General features: G+C 45.2%; 1 long non-coding RNA gene across 1 annotated transcript in view; it reads left to right on the forward strand.

Moving 5' to 3' along the window:
- The window catches only part of LOC124246866 (uncharacterized), a 28,528-nt gene that overhangs the window by 16,013 nt on the left and 5,425 nt on the right, over window positions 1–7,090 (forward strand). The gene's annotated exons all lie outside the window — the stretch shown is intronic.

Genomic DNA, 7,090 nt, shown 5'->3' on the forward strand with positions numbered 1-7,090 from the left:
GGGGAGAGCTGGCTCTGGGATAAGGCCTCCAGGGTGACTCCGAGAACATGGGAAAACTGGCCCGCTGTGGAACGACCACCTCTGACCCTCTGCTGGAACTGCTGATTTAACATAGACCTCCATAGTCGCCAGTCAGGGACCAGGAGAACTCCGACAAGAAGCTGCCACCACAGCCGCCTCTTCATAGCAGGAAAAATGGGTGCTGGAATGTTGCTGCAGAAAAACCACGTTTCCACAACCTGGCTTCCAGCAAAGGAAAAAAAAGGGCCGCCATCTAATTTCCACCTTATTTACAACCAGAACCTTAGCGACAAAGGAGTCTGTGAGTATAGCTTTTGGCTTTCTGACCTCTACAGCTGGGAAGGTGCCTACAAGGGTGGGCTGGAGGTTGAGAGCTAACCCACAGTACTCATCACAGTGGGGCACAGAGGCTGGTCTACATTTCTTGACTGGGTGGAGCCAATCTAGCATCGGTCTTCGTTTGGGGGACTTGGTTTTTCTTTTTCCATCTCTGCCGGGATGAGTGTGTTACTGAGCAAGGGCTCGCCACCTGACGTGCATGAAGAGCCAATTATTACAGCATCAGCCTTTGGGAGAAGAAAAGCAGCCTCACTGCGAGATCAAACTGTAAGGAGACAGGAGGCATGTGCTCTCAGATCTGTCTTCTCCATTCAGGATTTGGGGTGAGATTTAAGAGTCTAGGGAAAACAGTCTGGAAAACTGGCTGGCATGCGGAGATGCTGGTGGGGCAGGTTTTGACTGCAGGGCTTAAGTATTTATAGTAAGGTTTTAAACATTTATGGTAAGGTGGGGAAGGGGATTTAACACCAAATCTTCCTGGACAACAGACCCCTGGCCTCTGATGAGAGTCCGACTTTCTGGTCATGTCCCGGTCCTTTGGTTCCATGGGGAGAATCCTTGATTCCACGGTCATTTCAGGTCAAGATTTCCTCTTCTGTGCGTGCTTTGGCTACATGACTTTGCAAATTTTCTGAAAAACAATTCTTAGTCACTCTGTTGATAACGGATGGGGTCAGTTCTAACTGGTCGTGGTGGGCCCATGGTTATAAGTGGGAGGCAGTGTCCACTTTTCCCTTAGATGGGCTGGTCCAAGGTCAAGACTGGGGATTGGGAGTTAGCAAGTGCATTTTGACTCAAACCCTAAGCTATGTCCTCTCACATATTTTACTTTTCTTATCTGCACTTTTTTGTGTTGTTTTCAATTGTTTCAGAACTTGAGTAAGGAAGAAGGGTACAATTTACAGGGTCCTCTCAAAGAACCCTACTTCTAATATGGCTGCAGTGAAAGAGCTAGGGGTGGAGAGACACCACATGAGACTGCAGAGGGGCCTGATTCTATTAAGTCTTCTGGGTCTAGTTAAGGATTTTGGACTTGAACCTAAGGCCATGCGGAAGCCCATTCTCCTACCACAGGAGTGTGGGGAGAGAGGAGAGCCTGAAAGGCCACACCTCACCATGCTTTCTCATTTGACCCTGCTCCTGACGAGAAGAGTGCTGAGGTGCAGAAAGACAGAGGGAAGAATGAGAAAAGTGAGTGCTGACCCTCCATGGTAGAAGTTTCTAAATGGCTCCTGATGATGTCCACTGTCCACCTCCTGGTATTCATGGCCTGTGTCATCTCCTCCACCTGAATGTGGGTGGCACCTATTGACCTGCTTCTAAAGAATATAACAGGCAAAAGTGATGGGATAACACTTATGAGATTAGGTTGTAAAAGACGGTGGGCTCTATCTCGCTCCTGCTCCCTCTCTGACTCTTCTCTCCTGCTTGCCCTGATGAAGCAAGCTGCCACATTGTGAGCCGCCCTGTGGAAAGGCTCACATGGCAAGTAAATGAAGAAGGCCCTCAGTCCAACAGCCCATGAGGAACTGAGTCTTGCCAACAACCTGATGAGTGAGCTTGAAGCAGGTCCTTCCCCAGTTGAGCCTTGAGATGACTGCAGACTTTGTCAACACCTTGATGGCAGCCTTGGGAGAGACCCTCAAGTCGAGGACCCAGGTAAGCCATACCCAGATTCCTTACCTACAGAAACGCCACATAATAGATGTTCTAAGTCACTACGTATATTTCTGGGTAATTTATTATGCAGCAATAGGTAAGGTAACTAGCACACCCATCAGATAAGGAGTCCTTAGGTCTCTCTGGACTTTCCTTCTTACCAGAGTGGTTGGTCCCTCCTGCAGTAGGGGAACACAAAAAAATCTGAGTGCCTCTGCCGTTAGTGGGCCACAGGGAATAAGTTCCCAGTACATATTGCCCACGATCCCAGCATCCAGCTCCCTGTGGGCAGCTGAAAGACTACACAGTCCATGAGGATCCCAACATCCAATCTTCCTGAATAAGAACTAAGTGGACAAGCTGAAAAATAACCAGATGCACAGGATGGGGAATCAGATGATCCCATAACTCCCTTCATTCAAAGATACGGATGCATAAAAAAGCAAACACACGAACACGAAGAAAACCAAACCAACTGAACCTCAACTAAAATGGAGGAAGTTAACATGAAATATAAATGATAAACGAGGAGCATTCCTTGGAGGGTTGGTAGGAAACTCGAAATACTTTGCTCCTTGTCAAGGAAATTAAGCAAATACAGAGGCCATGAAATAAGAAATTAAAAAGCAGATGAGAAGACAACAGTAACAAGGTGAAACAGCAGCTGGCATAGATAGGGAAAATAAATTAAGGATAAACAGAAAATAAAAGCACTTTAGAAACATCAAAGTGTAGATTTGACATTACCAAAAATTGAAGTAGCGATATTCATGGCAGTCTTGACTAAAAGTACCTGAAATGAAAACTAAAGGACAATAAAGTGGGAAAAAGAACTTGAAACAATATTTCAACACACTGGGCAACATTGCTGAACGAGAGATCTGAACCTGTGGATCAAACGCTCTCTAAATGTCAAGCAAAGTGAATTAAAAACTATAAGCATTAACATAACCATCTGAAGTTACCAATTTACAAGATTAAACAAAGACGTGTACAGCATCCTGATATTAAAATTAACTGATTGTTTATAAAAGTAAAAAAAAAAAAAGTCCAGTCGGTTTCAAATTTCCCAGCAACGTTAGATGCCAATAATAAGGGAAAGATGCGACTCAAGAGTTCTATGTCTGATCAAGTTGCTGTTCACATGTATTGGCAAGAGAAAGACATAATTAAATATGCAGATGCCAGTTGAGGAAAACTTTGAATCTATTAAGAAATAACGAAATCTGAGTAATTGAGTCAGTCAGGATTTACTCAAAGAAGCAGAAGTGAGCGTGCACATGCATGTGTGGGTTGTAGTGATTTGACCTGTGCAGTGTGGGAGCTGGACAGGGAACCTTCCTAAGGCTGTTGTCTTCAAGCCTGATGCTTGAAATGGACAGACACAGGGCAAGCTGTCAGGAAGGGACATCAGATATAGAGTAGAGCAGTGCGAGAACAATCTGAATCCCACAACATGAGATGGAGTCATGAGGACAGTACCTGGGACAGAAACTCATGCCAGAAGTTGGGTCCTTCACCACAGAGCTAAGCACACTCACCCAGCCAAGGAGGCAGAGAAGCTCCAGGAGGATGCAAGGGAAGCTGGAGCCCAGCCAGCAGAGAAATGACAACATGTTTGAGCTAAAAATGGCTGCTGCCTCATTTCCACCCTCCAAATCTCTACCACAGTCTCTAATCTTGTGAGCCATTCTAATAAAAAGCATACAGGAAAGGTAAATCTGGAAAGTGTAATTCAGCCTAGGCAACTTGAAACATTACAAAGACACCACAGTCCATCCCTTATCGACTTGGCACCTACACATGTTGCCTTAAACCACGGTTAATCTCCAAAGAAAGACAGTACTAGGGACCAGCCTGGTGGCACAGCGGTTAAGTGCGCATGTTCTGCTTTGGTGGCCCGGGGTTTGCCAGTTCGGATCCTAGCTGCGGACATGGCACCGCTTGGCAAGCCATGCTGTGGTAGGCGTCCCACATATAAAGTAGAGGAAGATGGGCACGGATGTTAGCTCAGGGCCAGTCTTCATCAGCAAAAAGAGGAGGATTGGAGGCAGCTGTTAGCTCAGGGCTAATCTTCCTCAAAAAAAAAAAGTACCAAAATCATGCTTAATGACACAACTATCCCTCTTACAACCAAAAACACTACCCTTTTCCCTGGAAGAGCACTGGAGCTCTTTTCTTTGTCTTTGGATAATGTTCATTATTTTCCTGCTGATTCATACTCAGTTTTGGACATCTTGTAACTTAAATACTTACATATAAAGTTATTTATTATGAACACATCTTAAGTTAGATGATAAAGGTATGAGAGGAGATTAAAAAATTGATTAATATTTATTAAAATATATTCACATCAAAATAAGGAAGAAATACTCATAACTATTATAGTTCTCATTTCTCAACTGGTCACAAGGTCACAGCTAGTATTTATCACTACTGTCAACTGCTATCTATTCCGTATTTTTTTGCTCCCAGCAAGCATCTCAGGTGGTCATAGTTCCTTGCCTGGTGGAATGACCCAAACCTTTTGTGAAGGGTCTGGGCCATCAGCAGTCTAGATTGGGTTGTTGTAGTTTTCCATTGACCTTAATCAGAGGATATGGGAGTGCTAAGGGATGCCCCAAAGGCTCTCCTGCATTCTCCCTCCTTACCCCAATTGTGTAGTAGCAACCCAACTTCTCTTCGATAGTCAGGATCCATCACCCTAGCCAGTACTGTGCCTGCAGATTCAGTGCCCAAATAGGCCAGATGGCAGCTTCAAGTTCCAGTTCAATGGAATCTTTGCTGTGTCTCCTGGTGAAAGCATTTCTCCCTTTGTAACTAAGACCTCTAGATCAGCAGAGGCTAAAGTTGAAGGGATGGGAAGCAAAAATTTGACTATTGGATCACTAGGGTTAATAGCGAGACGAGTGATTTTCATTTTTATCTCTTAATTCCTGGACTCCTGAATCCAGGATATGAGAGAAACATGGATGCCGATTTAGATCATATACCACATACTGGAGGACATTGCCCCAGCCCTGCAAGGGGTCACCACCTGGTTGGCACTGTAAATGAATCCTCAACAAGCCAATCAACCATCTGTCAAGGCAGTTGCTTCGAGATGATGGGGAACATGGTAAGACCAGTGAATTCCAAGAGCCTGAACCCACTGCTGCATTTCACTTGCTGTGAAGACTATCATGGTGGATGAGGCCTTCTGTAAGGCCACAGATGGCAGTTTTGGCAGAAGTATTGTGGGCAGAGAAGGCAAATCTATTTCCAGAGGAAGTGTCAACTCCAGTAAGAACAACTTGCTGCCTCTTCTATAATGAAAGTGGTCCAATGTAATCAACCTAACACTGGGTAGCTGGCTGATCCCCTCAAGCAATGGTGCCATGTGAGGGGCTCGGTGTTGTCTCTTCTGCTGGAAGAATGAACACTCAGCAGTGGCTGTAGCCAGGTCAGTCTTAGTGAGTGCAAGTCCATGTTGCTGAGCCCGTGAATAACCTCTATCGCTGTCACCATGGGTACTGTGTTCATGAGTCCACAGGAGTGGCTGGGAAAGGCTACCTGATGTTTACAGGATGGGCCATCCTATCCACTTGATTATCAAAATCTTCCTCTACTCTGGTGAACATTCACTTGGAACAAAAATATCTTCATACTCTGACGTCTGGAGGTCTCTCCTCATACCTCTTGCTCAGACCTCCTTTCGATTTTCCAATCCCTTTCCTTTCAAGTCCAACTACCCAGCCAAACCACGATTTGGTGCACTCATTCTTCTAGCCATCTCTCCTTTCAGGCGAAATGAACAAACAGGTGACTTGCTCCAAGTTCTGTCCACTGGGAGGATCTCCCTTCACCACCACCTTTCAGGGCTGTCTCAGAGTGGGCTCTAGAGCTGTCGCTGTCCACTTTCAGGTGATGCATACAGATCACGCAGGACTGTCTGTAAACCAAGTCCAAGACTTTTCTTCCTTAGTCGACTGATCACAGGAAACTCCCCATGAAGGCATGGGTATCAGTTGAGAGAGGATGTAGTCTAGCAAGAATAGGGGCCATGGGCAAGTCTGGGAATTGATTATAAGACCTCAGGGTAACAGATGATTAACATCCTCAGGCAGGGATGGAAGGGCTGCTTCTAGTGGCAAAAAAGGTTTGAGGTCCTTAGCTTCCTTGGAATCTGCGCATATGACCCATCCTAATGTTCAGACTCGTATTCCTTCCCCACCAATGCCCTAACTACTAACAAAAGAGACCCTGTGAGGTTAGGAATTCAATTTGTGTTGTAACCAAATGCCAGGAGGACTCATAAAACTCAGTAACTAGTTATTTTCATAGCTAAAATTTTTTCCAGCAAAGGATACCCAGCAAAAGCATCAGGAGAATGATAGGCATTGGTGGAGTCCAGGGAGATGCAGCACAGGCCTCTCATCTTCTTCCTTGTCCAAGGGCACACGCAGAGGAATGCTCTCTTTCCAACAGCGAACCATAGGGAAAGTGTGGAGAGCTTCTGCCCGGGGAAGCTCATCTGTCTCAGATCAGAAGGGGCTGGTTATGTAGGCATAACTTGCTATTAAGTATTATGCCATATTTTGCAGGAATAGACTTAGGTTTGGTTTTTAATATCTCAGCTCCACAACTACAGGAGGTGGTGTTTCTTTCAGGGCCATCATAGAAGCTATCAGGTCCCTTATGCAGACCCTGAGCCCCGAATTAAAACTTAAAAGTCCTGGGGCCAGCCCTGGTGGCCTAGTGGTTAACTTTGGCATGCTCTGCTTCAGTGGTCTGGGTTGAGTCCCTGGGTGTGGACCTACATGACTCGTCTGTCAGTGGCCATGTTGTGGTGGTGGCTCACATACAAAAAGAGGAAGATTGGCAGTGGATGTTAGCTCAGGGTGAATCTTCGTCAGCAAAAAACCCTCCAAAATTCAAAAAAATCCCTTACAAGTCCTGAATTCATTTTAATTTTAGTTATTTAAATAACAATTCTTTGTTTTTTTTTTATTGCTGGAAAAGTTTCACCCAGAGCTAACATCCACTGCCAATCTTCCTTTTTTTTTTTTTCCTCCCCAAAGCCCCAGTGCAC

The sequence above is a fragment of the Equus quagga genome, chromosome 11 (assembly GCF_021613505.1).
Source record: "Equus quagga isolate Etosha38 chromosome 11, UCLA_HA_Equagga_1.0, whole genome shotgun sequence".
NCBI lineage: Eukaryota > Metazoa > Chordata > Mammalia > Perissodactyla > Equidae > Equus > Equus quagga.